This window comes from Triticum urartu, chromosome 4A, assembly GCF_056163025.1.
Source record: "Triticum urartu cultivar PI428250 chromosome 4A, HENAU_Tu73, whole genome shotgun sequence".
Lineage (NCBI taxonomy): Eukaryota > Viridiplantae > Streptophyta > Magnoliopsida > Poales > Poaceae > Triticum > Triticum urartu.
The window spans coordinates 572,290,305-572,306,764 of NC_141876.1; positions in this window are offsets into that span (position 1 = coordinate 572,290,305).

Sequence of the window (16,460 nt, forward strand, 5' to 3'; positions counted from 1 at the left end):
CATAATAAAGGTCCATATCACAAGTGGAAATATAAAGTGATGTTCTTTTGCATTAAGATTTTGTGCATCCAACCATAAAAGCGCATGACGACCTCTGCTTCCCTCTGCGGAGGGCCTATCTTTTACTTCTATCTTCTACCCTTATGCAAGAGTCATGGTGATCTTCACCTTTCCTTTTACATTTTTTCCTTTGGCAAGCACATTGTGTTGGAAAGATCCTGATATATATATATATATATCCAATTCGATGTAAGTTATCATGAACTATTATTGTTGACATTACCCTTGAGGTAAAAGGTTGGGAGGCGAATCTATAAGCCCCTATCTTTCTCTATGTCCGATTAAAACTTTGAACCCATAAATATCACGTGAGTGTTAGCAATTGTGAAAGACTAAATGATAGTTGAGTATGTGGAGTTTGCTAAATCAAAGCTCTGACATAGATCCTTCCTGAAAATAAGATGAATTGTAATTGTTTGATGACTGAGAATATAGTTTGTTAGTTTCAAGAGAGTTTATGATCTATACTTTAACATGTGATTAGCTTGTTACTTGATCATGAAAAGTTTTATGAAAATGAGCTACTGTTATGATATATAATGATGCTAGAAAAAGTGATTGGAACTATCATTCATGAAACTTATGCACTTGCTAGCATCCACACTTCATAAATTATTTCTTTTATCATTTACCTACTCGAGGACGAGCAGGAATTAAAGCTTGGGGATGCTGATATGTCTCCAACGTATCTATAATTTATGAAGTATTCATGCTATTATGTTATCAACCTTGGATGTTTTATATGCTATTTTATATGATTTTTGGGACTAACCTATTAACCTAGTGCCCAGTGCCAGTTTCTGTCTTTTCCTTGTTTTTGAGTTTTACAGAAAAGGAATATCAAACGGAGTCCAATTGACGTGCCAATTTTTGACGATTTTTTATGGACTAAAAGAAGACCCCGGAGTAAAAGAGTTGGGCCAGGAGAGTCCCGGGGCGTCCATGAGGGTGGGGGCACGCCCACCCCCCAGGCGCGTGGGCCTGCCTCGTGGACGACTCGGGCACCTTCTTGACGTGAGACTGACGCCAAAAATTCCTATAAATACAGAAACCTCCAGAAAATAACCTAGATCGGGAGTTCCGCCGCCAGAAGCCTCCGTAGCCACCGGAAACCAATCTAGGCCCTCTCTGGCATCCTGCCGGAGGGGGCCATCATCACCGGAGGGCATGGAGGAGGATCCCGGAGGGGCCATCATCACCATGAAGGCCAAGGACCAGAGGGAGAACCTCTCCCCATCTAGGAGGGAGTCCATGGAGGAGGAAGCACAAGGGGGAGAACCTCTCCTCCTCTCTCTCGGTGGCACCAGAGTGCCATCGGGAGGGGAATCATCGCCGCGGTGATCATCTTCATCAACATCACCATCATCACCACCATCCTCATCTCTTTTACGCGGTCCACTCTCCCGCACCCCGCTGTAATCCCTACTTGAACATGGTGCTTTATGCTACATATGATGATCCAATGATGTGTTGCCATCCTATGATGTTTTGAGTAGAGATCCTTTGTCTTTGGGTTGATTGATGATCTAGATTGGTATGAGTTGTATGTTTTACTTTGGTGCTGTCCTATGGTGCCCTCCGAGTCACGCAAGCGTGAGGGATTCCCGCTGTAGGGTGTTGCAATACGTTTATGATTTGCTTATAGTGGGTTTCGTGAGTGACTGAAACACAAACCCGAGTAAGGGGGTTGTTGCGTATGGGATAAAGAGGACTTGATGCTTTAATGCTATTTTTGGGTTTTACCTTAATGATCTTTAGTAGTTGTGGATGCTTGCTAGAGTTCCAATCTAAGTGCATATGATCCAAGAAGATAAAGTATGTTAGCTTATGCCTCTCCCTCCTATGAAACTGCAATAGTGATTACCGATCTTGTTAACAATTGCCTAGGACAATTCCGCACACCGATCCACCATTATTCCACACTCGCTATTTATAATATTTAGTAATATATTCTAACTTTATGATAACATCACCTACTTATATATTTTAGCTCTCTGATATCATACAAAGTTATCCACTTCATACCCACAACATAGTTTTATTTCTCGTTTCTAGTTGGAAGCAAACGTTCGGTGTACGTAGAGTCGTATCACTGGCAGATAGGGCTTGAGAGAATATTGATCTTACCTTTAGCTCCTTGTGGGTTCGACACTCCATTCTTATCACTTCCACCTTTGGAAATTGCTACGATGATTCCCTGCACTTGGGGATTATCAATGCTCTATGATGATAGTTTATCTGATCTATTATTGTTTATAGTATATCATTCGTATCTATCATCTCTACCAATCCCTTCAGTTGTCCTTCGTCACTCACCCTATCACATTCTCTTCTTTTGATCTAGTCCTTCTAGTTTTATACATTATGTTCGCTCTTACTTACTCTGGTGTGCTTTCCCTATATCATTTTCTTTCACGTTGTCCGTGCTCATTCACGCATTATCCTTCATCATTCATACCCCGTTTTCATTCATGCTGCTGCACCTGTTTGCATATTGTGTTACCATCATCATAGTCAAACCTGTGTTAACCCATGCTCGAATGATTATTGTTGCCTTCTTCGAAAAATATGTTCCTCTCTAGTGTGATCAGTTAAGTTATATTCTGTCGAACCTATTTCCGCTGCTATGTTTGGGATCTATTAAAAACATTGAAATAATTTTTGAATCTCTCATTCACCCCTTCTGGTCGATATACTCTCAGTCTTAACAATTGGTACCAGAGCGGGTACTCCCTGTCTCTGTTTATTAAAGGTCTAACAACCATGGAGTTATGAGTATGTCGTATGCAGGTAGATCCTCGCAGTCTGAGAGATTTCCTATGTTTGATGGAAATGACTATATTTACTGGAAAGAAAGAATGAGAATCAGACTTGAAGCTATCAACGTAGAACTGTGGCAGACTGTGGAAAATGGATATACCATTCAACACGCTGATTCTCCAAATACTAATGACAAAGCTATGCTGCGGTTGAATGCACAAGCCAAAGACATCATCTGTGAAAGTATCTCTAAGGACATTTTCATTCGGTTCCAAAATCTTGACACCGCAAAGCAACTCTGGGATGCCGTCAAAAATGTGCATGAAGAATTTATTACCAGAACAGATTCTCACACTGAAATGCTTCGTGCCATGTTTGCTGGTTTCAGGAGTCTTCATAAGGAAAGTGCCATGGAGCTCATTGATCAATTTACCAACATTGTTGAAAGACTTCATCAACGAGGCGTAACTTATATCATCGATAGAGATGTGGGCAACAAGCTACCGACTGCTCTTGATGCAACCTTCGATCCAATAGTAGCTGAAATCAAGCAAAGACCAAACTATGAAGAAGTTCACTATATCGAGGTCATGAAACTATTGTCCATTCACGAAGAAAAGATGAAACTTGAAAATGGAGATCTAGAATCTTATTCGGAAGGTTAAGGGGAAATTCTTCACACTATGGCAGTTCACAAGAAGAAGAAGATGTCGAAATTCAACACTCTATCACAAGGGAACTAGGAATGCTCACTGAAAGGCTAAGCGACTGACGATGCCATTAACCTAGGGTAGGGTCATGGGCCTGCCAAGACGCCCTACCCAAGTTCACTACCTTAGAGTCAAGAACGTTCAAAGTGCAACAAAGGATACCGACTGAAGTAACCATGGAGTGCAATCCACTCGACCAATTATCTCACTCAGATACCCCAATTCCATTCGACCAAGAAGAAGTCACTCAACCATACAAGAAACCACTCGGAGTACGAAAGATCTAAAGCCACTCAGGATGGCAACAGTAAGGCGTTCACTCTGCAGTATTTAAGATCATTTATATCTCTTTATATTTGGCGTTATCAGTAACGCCCTGTCTTAATGTACATTGAACCATGTGTAATGCTATGTCTTGAGCTTGCGTTGGTTTTCCCCGAAGAGGAAGGGATGATGCAGCAGAGTAGCGTAAGTATTTCCCTCAGTTTTTGCGAACCAAGGTATCAATCCAGTAGGAGCCCACGCTCAAGTCCCTCGTACCTGCACAAAGCGATAGCTACTCGCAACCAACGCGATTAGGGGTTGTCAAGCCCTTCACGGTCACTTACGAGAGTGAGATCTGATAGATATAATATTTTTGGTATTTTTGGTATAAAGATGCAAAGTAAAAAGTAAAGGCAAAGTAAAAAGCAAAGCAAGATTAAAGCAATGGAGATTGATATGATGAGAATAGACCCGGGGGCCATAGGTTCCACTAGTGGCTTCTCTCAAGAGCATAAGTATTCTACGGTGGGTGAACAAATTACTGTTGAGGAATTGACAGAATTGAGCATAGTTATGAGAATATCTAGGCATGATCATGTATATAGGCATCACGTCCGTGACAAGTAGACCGAAACGATTTTGCATCTACTACTATTACTCCACTCATAGACCGCTATCCAGCATGCATCTAGAGTATTAAGTTAAAAACAGAGTAACGCCTTAAGCAAGATGACATGATGTAGAGAGATAAATTCATGCAATATGAAATAAACCCCATCTTGTTATCCTCGATGGCAACGATGCAATACGTGCCTTGTTGCCCCTTCTGTCACTGGGAAAGGACACCGCAAGATCGAACCCAAAGCTAAGCACTTCTCCCATGGCAAGAACTACCAATCTAGTTGGCCAAACCAAATGCATAATTCGAAGAGACTTGCAAAGATAACCAATCATACATAAAAGAATTCAGAGAAGATTCAAATATTATTCATAGATAGACTTGATCATAAACCCACAATTCATTGGTCTCAACAAACACACCGCAAAAAGAAGATTACATCGAATAGATCTTCACAAGAGAGGGGGAGAACTTTGTATTGAGATTCAAAGAGAGAGAAGAAGCCATCTAGCTACTAACTATGGACCCGAAGGTCTGAGGTAAACTACTCACACTTCATCGGAGAGGCTATGATGATGTAGAAGCCCTCCGTGATGACGGCCCTCTTCCAGCGGAGCTCCGGAACAGGCCCCAAGATGGGATCTCATGGATACAGAAAGTTGCGGCGGTGGAATTAGGTTTTTGGCTCCTGTTCTGATCGTTTGGGGGTACGTGTGTATATATAGGAGGAAGAAGTACGCCGGAGGAGCAACGAGGGGCCCACGAGGCAGGGGGCGCGCCCTAGGGGGCGCGCCCCCACCCTCGTGACCGCCTCTTTTGTTCCTTGGAGCAGGGTCCAAGTCTCCTGGATCACGTTCGGTGAGAAAATCACGTTCCCGAAGATTTTATTCCGTTTGGACTCCGTTTGATATTCAGTTTATCCGAAACACTGAAATAGGCAAAAACAACAATTCTGGGCTGGGCCTCCGGTTAATAGGTTAGTCCCAAAAATAATATAAAAGTGGAAAATAAAGCCCAATATAGTCCAAAATAGTAGATAATATAGCATGGAGCAATAAAAAATTATAGATACGTTGGAGACGTATCATGTAACGAGCGACGGCTGGGGTCCTGGCGCACTCTATATAAGCCACCCCCTCATCTGGCACAAGGGTTCGCACCCCCTGTAACTACCACGCATAATCCAGTCGACCAAGCCTCCGGGCACCGAGATGTAGGGCTGTTACTTCCTCTGAGAAGGGCCTGAACTCGTAAACCTTGCGTGCACAACCTCGCTCTAGCTAGGACCTTGCCTCCTCCTACATACCCCCTATTATATTGTTAGACTTACTCCCACGACAGTCGGCGCCCACCTTGGGGCCGGTGTCTTAGCGACTTCCGGCGAGGTTGTATTTTTCCGATCTTCTTCAACTTGGTTTCTGGCGGCGGTTTGGCTTTGGGCCGCGAGATCCGACTCGGCGCTCTCGTCTTCATCGTCGATGACTCTGCATGGTTACAAGAGGATCCCCTCGACGTCGAGGCCCTTCCCATCCACGGGGCGGCGCACTTCCGTGCGAGTGCCTGCGGCGTCCTCCTGCAGTAGCCGTCGATCCAGTATCGGTCGGCTCCCGCATCATCCACCCTTCTAGCTGTACACCACCGCAAGAGAACCTGGTCGATCGCGGCTTCAGTCCTGGGTGAAACATGCGGTGGCCCGCCAGTCGGCCAGCCCACAAGTCGTGGCAATCGAGCCTGACGAATCTCTCTACGGACTATTCAACCTGTCGACTGGTTCCACTGAGACTCTGTCCGAGTGCGGGAGTAGGGACCCAGTGGTGGAGGTCCTTATGGTCGACACGCCGTGCAGCCCGCCTGGTTTTCGACATAGTGGTAGCGGCCCGTCTCGCGACCATGATGAGTATCACCCCAAAGCCCTCACTTCGGAGCAAAGGGAAGAGTTGCATCGCCACAACGTGGATGCGTTCCACACTCCCATCATCGGTGAGACCTTTGAGGCTTGGGCCTTGGAGACTGCATGCCTGGCTACCTTGGCTGAGCGCCCACGCCTGGAGAATCTTCAACATTCACTCGATGAGCGCGCCTGTCGTCAGATCCCGGAGTCCAGTCGGCGGAATCGACAATTGTTTCCGCCTGAACCTCAGGTATATCGTACATCGATCCAGAATCTTGCAGCTACAACCCGTATAGCAGAGTCAATTCAACTGTCCCGTTCAGAAGCTGGTAGAGGTTTGCTGTAGATCCGTGCATTGCTCCGGGCAGCGGGTGAACAAAATTCTGCCGTTTCTCAGTCGCGCAACAAGATTCGTAGCAGGTTCGTGGTTGCAGATACAGTTCAGTCGGCTCATAGTCCAAGATCGCCTACATGGCATGAGGATCGTGGACACCGCCAAGATCAGCACATGGGTCGGGGCCATGGACTATACGATCATCGAGTCGACCGTGATGACCGCCGTCGAGTGCCAACGCCTCCTCCGAGAGGCGGATCGTACCCGCCCCAGCGGTATGATGACAGACGCCCGTATGGTGATGAGCGGAGAGCTCCGGTCGACCCAAGGGAACCTGGATTTGATGCGAGATCTCTTCTCGTACAAAATCTAGTCGACCGGAATCGAGCATACAGAGAAGGACAAGATGTTCACCACCCGAGTGGAAGCTGAGTGCATGTTTCTGGTCCCGAGTGCTTCAGCAGAGCTATCCGAGCCGCAGAGATCCCGCCCAACTTCAGATTGGCGACGGGCGTGACCAAGTTCACCGGTGAGTCGAAGCCCGATACTTGGTTAGAAGATTACCGAGTGGCAGTGTAGATCGGCAGCGGCAATGACGATATAGCTATGAAGCACCTCCCCTTGATGCTGGAAGGTTTGGCCAGAGCTTGGTTGAATCGGTTGGCTCCTGGTAGTATTTTCAGTTGGGATGAATTGGCCTGAGTGTTTGTCAGAACATTTGAAGGCACTTGCAAATGGCGTGCAGGGCTGACCGAATTATAGCATTGTGTCTAGAAACTGAACGAAACTTTGAGAGATTATATCCAGAGATGGACCACTCTTCATCATACCATGGAGAATGTGTTAGAGCATCAGGCAGTTTGCGCCTTCAAGGAGGGCGTTCGGTACAGAGAGCTTTACCTGAAATTCGGTCGGACAGGAGACATGTCCTTGGCTCGGATGATGGAAATAGCCACTCGGTATGCTAACGGCAAAGAAGAAGACCGACTCCGCAGTGGCAAGAACAAGCCAGTCGCCCAGGATACCGGAGGAGGAAATTCCAGTCGGAAGCAGAAGCGCAAAGCCGAGCCCGCAGGTCCTGGTGAGGCCGTAGTTGTGAACCAAGGGAAATTTAAAGGAAAGCCTTAGGGGCCATGGATCCCAAAGAAAGTGAAAGATCAAGCGGGAAATGATGTGCTTGATCTGCCGTGTGACATACACACCAAGAAAGATGAAGGGGGAAACCTGATTTACCCCAAGCATACCACTCGACAATGTCGACTCCTAATTCAGAGCTTTCGAGAGGGTCAGCCCAGTGAAATAGAAAAGGAATCTGATAAGGATGAGGACAAGGAGGAGGATGATGGTTACCCCAATGTCAATGCCACTTTAGTGATTTTTGCTGACACCGAGAGCAAAAGTCGACTGAAAGTCATAAACAGAGAAGTAAACATGGTTGCTCCGGCAACGACGACATATCTAAAGTGTTCAAAAAACTCCCATTACATTCGACTAGTCTGATCACCCAGCGCACGTTGCTACCCCCAGGAGGCAAGCGTTGTCGTCGACCCGGTCGTTGGGGGCACCCGATTGACCAAGGTTCTGATGGATGGTGGCAATGGTTTGAACATTCTGTATGCTGAGACCCTCCAAGGAATGGGCATTTCGATGTCCAAGCTCAGTGAAAGCAACATGAGATTCCATGGAGTCATCCCAGGAAAGAAAGCCGATTCACTTGGCCAGATCACTCTTGATGTCGTTTTCGGTATTCAAAGAATTACTGTAAGGAAAAGTTGACTTTTGAGGTGGTGGATTTCCACAGTGCCTATCATGCTATTCTGGGCAGAACTGCATATGCTCGTTTTATGGCTCGACCATGCTACATGTATCTCAAGTTGAAAATGCCTGGCCCCAGAGGCGTGATCACGATCACAGGAAATCGGCAAAGGGCTGAAGAATGCCTCCAAAAGGGCTCGAAGATCGCCGATGAGCAGATGGCAGCTGTGGAAATGGAAGAGTACCAGAAAAATGCAGATCCAAGTGATTTGTTGCGAGCTAAGAAGCCTGCTTTAGAGTCCGCATTTCAGTTGCCTGGTAAGACAAAACCTGTCCATGTTCACCTGACTGATCCCAATGCTGCTCCGACCCACATCTCAACGACACTCGACAGCAAATAGGAAGAAGCGCTCATCTAGTTCCTCCGTGAGAACTGGGACATCTTTGCATGGAAACCATCTGACATGCCGGGTGTGCCTAGGGGACTGGCTGAGCATCGTTTGCGCGTCGACCCAAAAGCGAAACCTGTCAAAGAGCATCTCCGTCGGTCCATCGTGGAGAATAGGAAAGCAATTGGTGAAGAAGTGGCTCGACTTCTGGCAGTTGAGTTCATCCGCGAGATATACCACTCCGAGTGGCTCGCCAATGTTGTTATGGTCCCTAAGAAAGATGATTCACTTCGTATGTGCATCGATTTCAAACACATCAATTGGGCCTACCCGAAAGATCATTTCCCTCTACCCCGCATCGACCAGATTGTCGACTCGACTGTGGGGTGTGAGCGCTTGTCCTTTTTGGACGCATATTCTGTGTATCATCAGGTCTGACTGTATGGGCCCGACGAAATAAAAATAGCCTTCATCACCCCATTCGGTTGTTTTTGCTATGTGCCTTTTGGTCTCAAGAATGCTGGCGCCACTTTCATGTGCATGATTCAGAAGTGCTTGCTCACTCAAATCAGTCGGAATGTGGAAGCATACATGGATGCCATCATGGTCAAGTCACATAAAGGTTCCGACCTACCGACTAACCTCGCTAAAACCTTTGCCAACTTGAGAAGATATGATATCAAGCTCAACCCGTCAAAATGCACATTTGGAGTTCCAGGTGGAATGTTACTCGGTTTCCTCATTTCCGAACATGGGATTGACGCAAACCCGGAAAAGGTTGGGGAAATCCTCCGAATGAAACGCCCTGTGTGTGTCCACGATGTTCAAAAGCTTACTGGTTGTTTGGCTGCGTTGAGTCGATTCATCTCTCGTCTCGGTAAAAAGGCATTTCCTCTTTACCGATTGATGAAGAAGTCTGACAAATTTGAGTGGACTCCTAAAGCCGAAGCAACTTTTGAAGAGCTCAAAGCCCTGCTTTCCACCCAGCCGGTGCTTGCCGCCCCAATCAGCAAAGAGCCTTTACTACTGTACGTTGCAGCCACTAGACAAGTTTGTCAGCACAGTGCTCACGGTCGAGCGGGAAGAAGGCAAAGCCTACGAAGTTCAACGCCCAGTGCACTATATTTCTGAAGTCTTGACTCCGTCCAAGCAGAGATATCCGCATTATCAGAAGCTTGTTTATGGAATTTACTTGACCACAAATAAAGTTGCACACTATTTCTCATACCACTCGGTTTCAGTCGTCAGCGACGCTCCATTATCAGAAATTCTGAACAACAGGGACGCAACTAGTCGAGTGGCAAAGTGGGCGATTGAACTCCTTCCGTTGGATATCAAGTTTGAAGCAAAGAAAGCAATCAAGTCCCAAGCAATAGCAGATTTCCTCGCCGAGTGGATTGAACAGCAGCAACCGACCCAGACCCACTCGGAACATTGGACTATGTTCTTTGATGGATCCAAGATGTTGAATGGCTCTGGTGCTGGTGTGGTTCTAGTATCCCCAAGAGGTCATAAGCTCAGCTATGTCCTCTAGATTCACTTTGATTCTTCAAAGAATGAATCTGAGTATGAGGCACTTTTGTATGGGTTGCGTATGCGTCCGTCGCCTACTGGTCTACGGCGACTCAGACTTAGTGGTTAATCAAGTGATGAAGGAATGTGATATCATGAGCCCAGCTATGACTGGTTACTGGAAAATAGTTAGAAAGTCGGAGAAGAAGTTTGAAGGGTTGGTGAGAGAGTCCTGGATTAAGGGGTCCTCGGGCGTCCGACCTGTTGGACATGGGCCGAACTGATGGGCCGTGAAGATACAAGACAGAAGACTCTCTCCCGTGTTCGGATGGGACTCACCTTGGCATGGATGGCAAGCCTGGTGTTCGGATATGAAGATTCGTTTCTCTGTAACCGACTTTGTACAACCCTAGCCCCCTCCGGTGTCTATATAAACCAGAGGGTTTAGTCCGTAGAGGCAATCATAATCATACATGCTAGACTTCTAGGGTTTTAGCCATTATGATCTCGTGGTAGATCAACTCTTGTAATCCTCATACTCATCAATATCAATCAAGCAGGACGTAGGGTATTACCTCCATCAAGAGGGTCCAAACCTGGGTAAAACATTGTGTCCCCTGCCTCCTGTTACCATCGACCTTAGACGCACAGTTCGGGACCCCCTACCCGAGATCCACCGGTTTTGACACCGACATTGGTGCTTTCATAGAGAGTTCCACTGTGTCGCCGTCAGAAGGTTCGATGGCTCCATCCATCATCTACAACGATGTGATTGCATCCGTACACTTTGGTACACTGTAGTTCTCAAGGGGCTTTATTGCGCCCAATACTACGGCACCAAGTCTGAACACTTTTATAGTATAGTTCGGCCCCCAAATTTAGCATTATATGCATCGACTCTGAATCATGTCTTTGGTCAATAGTTGGGTTGCCCGGCTCCTGTGGTTACTACCTTACGTTCTGCTCTATCGACTAGGGTAGTAAAGGGAGAACTACTGCGATTGTGTCCTGGTTTATCTTGATGAGCAGCTCAGTAGAGAAAGCGGAAAACTGACTGTCATGATGCAGCGTGAGCCGGTCAGCTCTTCGGAGGTTAAAATCTCTTGTGATTTTTTCCGCATTATGCGACGGATCGGCCTTCACCCGATCAGGTGTCTACAACACCCTAGTCCGGACTAACGAATACTAGGGGCTGCTTGTCACAGCCCAGTTCAGCCCTTGCTTGATTTGCTTGTTCATCATGCCATCATATTTAAATTCCAAAGAAACTTGAACTGGGGATTGCCTAAACCCTAGCATTAAAGGAATTCACTAGGTTCAACCAAAATATTTCCAGTAAATCCAAATGGCTTTAAAAAATGTTCATCATTCTTGGAAAAAGCTAGAAACAGTAACCAGAGGTGATGCACATTTTTGCGTGAAATATTTGGGCTCTGGATTAAATCATACTCTATTTGCATTTGGGCATTTAAATGCTATTAAATATTTTAAATGCTCAAATAATCATAAACTAAATGTTTACTGTAGGATATATTCCCAACAGTGATCATGAGTAGTTTCATGATTTTTGGAAGTGTCTAAGTATTTTTAATAAAGCCCTAAAGACTACAGAATAATAGAAAACAAAATTAAAACAGAAAGCAGAGAGAGAGAGAGAAAGCAAACCTGGCGGCCCAGCTCTGGCCCAGCACTGTTGGCCCAGCACACCTCCTTCCCTTGTCTTCTTCCAGCTGCTGCCAGGAGGACGCCGGGCGTGTGCTCGACGTGCGCCGGCCACCTCCACCTTGCCTGCCTATCTCCTTGCCACCCCGAAGCACCTAGAGGACGCCACGCACCCCCCCGGACCGCTCTCACTCTCTCCTCTGCTCATCCTCTCCTCTGCCGCCCTATCTCTCCCGCGACCGAACGCCGCCATCGCCGCCGCTCGTCGTCGTCGTAGCCACAACCACCCCCTCGCCTCTCTGACATGTCCCCGAGCTCCGCATTGTCGCCCTCTTCTTCCACTTCGAGCCAAGCAACTGGGGAAGCACCGCATCGCCATCCCTGACGCCTTCTTCAACCTCAGGACTGCCGGCCATCTTCGTCAAATTCGTCGGCTCCGGACCGTCCCCGACCTCGCCGAGCGTCCCCTCGTCATCACCGTGAGCCACTGACCTTCTCCCCTAACTCAGCATGCTCGCCCCCACGCCGTAGCGTCGTTCCCCACGAGCACCGAAGCCGCCGTCCGCCATTGCTGCTGCACGCATAGCCTCCGTGCTCCCCTGGCCTCACCTTGCTGCTCTTAGTGCTCCTCGTGTCTAGCAGGTGCTGCCCAGCCTCTCCATTTGCTCCCTGATGCACCATAGCGACGCGCCCATGCACCACCGAACACCACCGCCGCCAAAGCTCGTCGCCGGCATGAGTTCCGGTGACCCCGCGACCTCCCACTTGGTCCTCTGGATGCGCAAGAGCAAGGGCTATCCCCTGGTGCCCTCAGCGCGCCAAGCTGACACCTCTAGCGCAAGTCCGGCGTGCCCCCGCCGTGTCCTGTGGTCGCCGCCGGCTGGTCTCCGGTGGCTGACGTGGCACCATTAGTTTAGGTGCTAATCGCGTTTAGTCAGTGTCGTGTGTCGATGACATATGGGCCGCACGCCCTTAACTAACCACGGTTTAACCCCTGTTTAGTTTAAGCTAACCACACGGGCCCCACAGGTCAGTTTGACCCGGCCACATCACACATTGACCGACCCCACACGTCAGTGCTGACGTGGCTGTTGACCTGACCCCACCTGTCGGTGACCCAGACAGCACAGTGTGACTGACCAGTGGACCCCACTGGTCAGGTTTGACCTGGCACGCTCAGTTGACCGCTGACGTCACAGTGAGGCAACGCTGACACAGTTAAACATTTTCTGGATTTAAAATAATTCAGAAAATTCCAGAAAATAGTTAAAACTTCAAAAAATCATAGAAATTAATCTATAACTCCAAATGAAATAATTTATATATGAAAAATGATCAGAAAAATCCAATCTATCCATCTGTATTGGTTTCATGCATGTTAGAGCAACTTAATATTGCAGTTTAGATATATCTAGATAATTCACTTATATGAGTTCATATTTTGAGTTTGCATTTGAATCTTTGATTCAAATGAACTCAAAACACCATGTTTATAGCTGCATTAGCCAAAACACACTCATCTTGCCATGTCACATTATGCATCATATTGTTGCATTGCATTGATGGTGTTTCCTCTCTATTGCCGGTGTTGTTCCCCCTCGGTAGACGTTGTTGCGATGTTTTGATCGTTGACACTGATGAAGACTCAATGCTATCTTCAGAAGTGCCAGGCAAGCAAAACCCCCTTGTTCATTCCGATACAATCCCAGTCTCTCACTCTTGCTCCCTTTTACTACATTAGGACAACAACGTTTCATCTGTTACTTGCTGCGGTAGTTGAACCCCTTATCCTCTCCATGACCTGTCATTGCCACAGTAAATAGATGAAACCCACTAGCATGAGTAGGAGTTGTTTGAGCCCTGATGTGCCTACTCATTCATGCTTGTTTGTCATGCCTGCTATTGCTTAGAGTTGTGTTAGGTCTGATTCATCGAGGATGAATTGGAACAGTGATGAACATGTCCTACTGTGTGTGAGCTAAGTGTGTGAACACGATTTGGTAAAGGTAGCGGTGAGAGGCCATGTAGGAGTACATGGTGGGTTGTCTCATTGAAACCATTCTGAGGAACTGAGTTTTGTGTTTGTGATCCATGAACAACTACTACCACGCATTGGGCCCGAAACCAATGGACCCTCTCGACTTATTAACTGCCCTTGTCCTCTGTCCAGGAGTTGCAACTAGTTTCTGGTGTTTGTAGGATATGTGTTGGCGGCCGTGCGTAGCGCTGACCCTAGGGGTGGGCTATGATGTGGTAGATACACCGTGGCACGGTGTACCGGGCGCCCGTTTGGTGTCTCAGGAACCCTGCACACATCGTTTGGGGCTGTGAGCGTAACTCCGGCCGGATCTCCTCGCGGATGGAACCCGAATAGGCGATAAACCTGGACTAGAGACTTGTGTGGTTAGTCAGGTCATGGCCGACTCCCTCGTTAGGCTTCCGCTTGAAGGTTGCTGAGATACACGACGTGTACATGGTGGTAAGTGGCGAGAGCGTGTGTGAAGAAGTACACCCCTGCAGGGTTATAAATGATCTATTCGAATAGCTGTGTCCGCGGTAAAGGACTTCTGGGTTGCCTATAACAGTTCATAGACAAGTGAAAGTGGATACTCTAAAACTCGCAAGATAAGTGTGAGTACTATGGATGGCCTTCTCGTAAGGAGACGGGAGCGGATCCATAGTGGTGTATTGAATGGTGAATATGTGGACTCGTGTGCGCCACCTCAAAAGAGTTGCTTGCAGTCGTAGTTCAGGTTAGCCACTGAGTCAAAGCTGGCTTGCTGCAGTTAAACTCCACCACCCCCTTTATTGATACCGATGCATATGTAGATAGTTCTGATGTAAGTCTTGCTGGGTACATTTGTACTCACGTTTGCTTAATTTATGTTTTGCAGAGAGACATCAGTCTCGCTAGTAGTTCCGTGTGGGCTTCGACATTTAGCTTACTACCTCAGCTACGATCTTGTGCCCTCGACAGGATCTGGTAGATAGTCAGGCTTCTTAGCCTTTTTCATTTGTAGATGTCTGTACTCAGACATGTTAAGCTTCCGCATGTGCTTTGATTTGTATGCTATGAATGTTGGGTCATGAGACCCATGTTTGTAATATCTTGGCTCCTCGGAGCCTAATGAATACATACTTTGAGTCGTAGAGTTATGTTGTGATGCCATGTTGTATTTACACATATCGAGCATATTGTGTGTATGATTGAAATGCTTGGTATGTGTGGGATCCGAAAATTTAGTTGTTATTCCTTGGCAGCCTCTCTTATGGGGAAATGTAGTCTAGTGCTTCCATGAGCCATAGTAGTCCGCTACAGCCCGGTTCACCGGAGTCCTGCTAGCCCAGCACTACTGCTCAGGACACTTGACTGGCCGGCATGTGTTTCACTTTGTTCCTGTGTCTGTCCCTTCGGGGAAATGTCACGCGGTGACATCCGGAGTGCTGCCTAGCCTGCTACAGCCTGGGTTACCAGAGTCCTATTAGCCCAGTGCTATAGCCCAGATTCACACGCTGCTGACCGACATGCTCGAAGTTGATTCATGTATGCCTGTCCCCATGGGTTAGTGCCACTTTGGGTTCACGACTAGCCATGTCGGCCCGGGTTCTCTGTCATATGGATGCTAGCGACACTATCATATACATGAGCCAAAAGGCGCAAACGGTCCCGGGCCATGGTAAGGCGACACCCGTGGGAATACCGTGCGTGAGGCCGCAAAGTGATATGAGGTGTTACCGGCTAGATCGATGTGACTTGGAATCGGGGTCCTGACACTGCTGTCAGTGTCAAAACCGGCGGATTTCGGGTAGGGGTCTCGAACTGTGCGTCTAGGATTGATGGTAACAGGAGACGAGGGGCACAATGTTTACCCAGGTTCGGGCCCTCTCTATGGAGGTAATACCCTACTTCCTGCTTGATTGACCTTGATGAATATGAGTATTACAAGAGTTGATCTACCACGAGATCGTAATGACTAAACCCTAAAAGTCTAGTCTAGCTATGATTATGAGGATTCGGCCTATCTACGGACCTAGCCCTCCGGTTTATATAGACACGGGAGGGATCTAGGGTTACACAAGGTCAGTTACAGAGAAAGGAATCTTCATAGTTGGTCGCCAAGCTTGCCTTCCACGCCAAGGAGAGTCCTATCCGGACACGGGTAGAGTCTTCGGTCTTTGTATCCTTACGGCCCATATCCAATAGGTCAGACACCCAAGGACCCCTTAGTCCAGGACTTCCTCAGCTGCGCCTACATTTCTATTGTCAAACTCCTATGGCTAAGTGAGGGTGATAAAGCCACATAGTCCGATTGCCTGGTTCACTGCGCTAAACACCTCCTTTAAGGACCAAACATTTGGATCAAGAGTGTTTAGGTTTCAACCCGAACACCCCCGTACTACCTACACGGGGGCTGAAGCCGACGACTGGCCAACTCTCAGATTTAATAAAATGGCCGCACAGGAGGTAAAATTCCAAAATAAACAATAAGCATTATATTACATA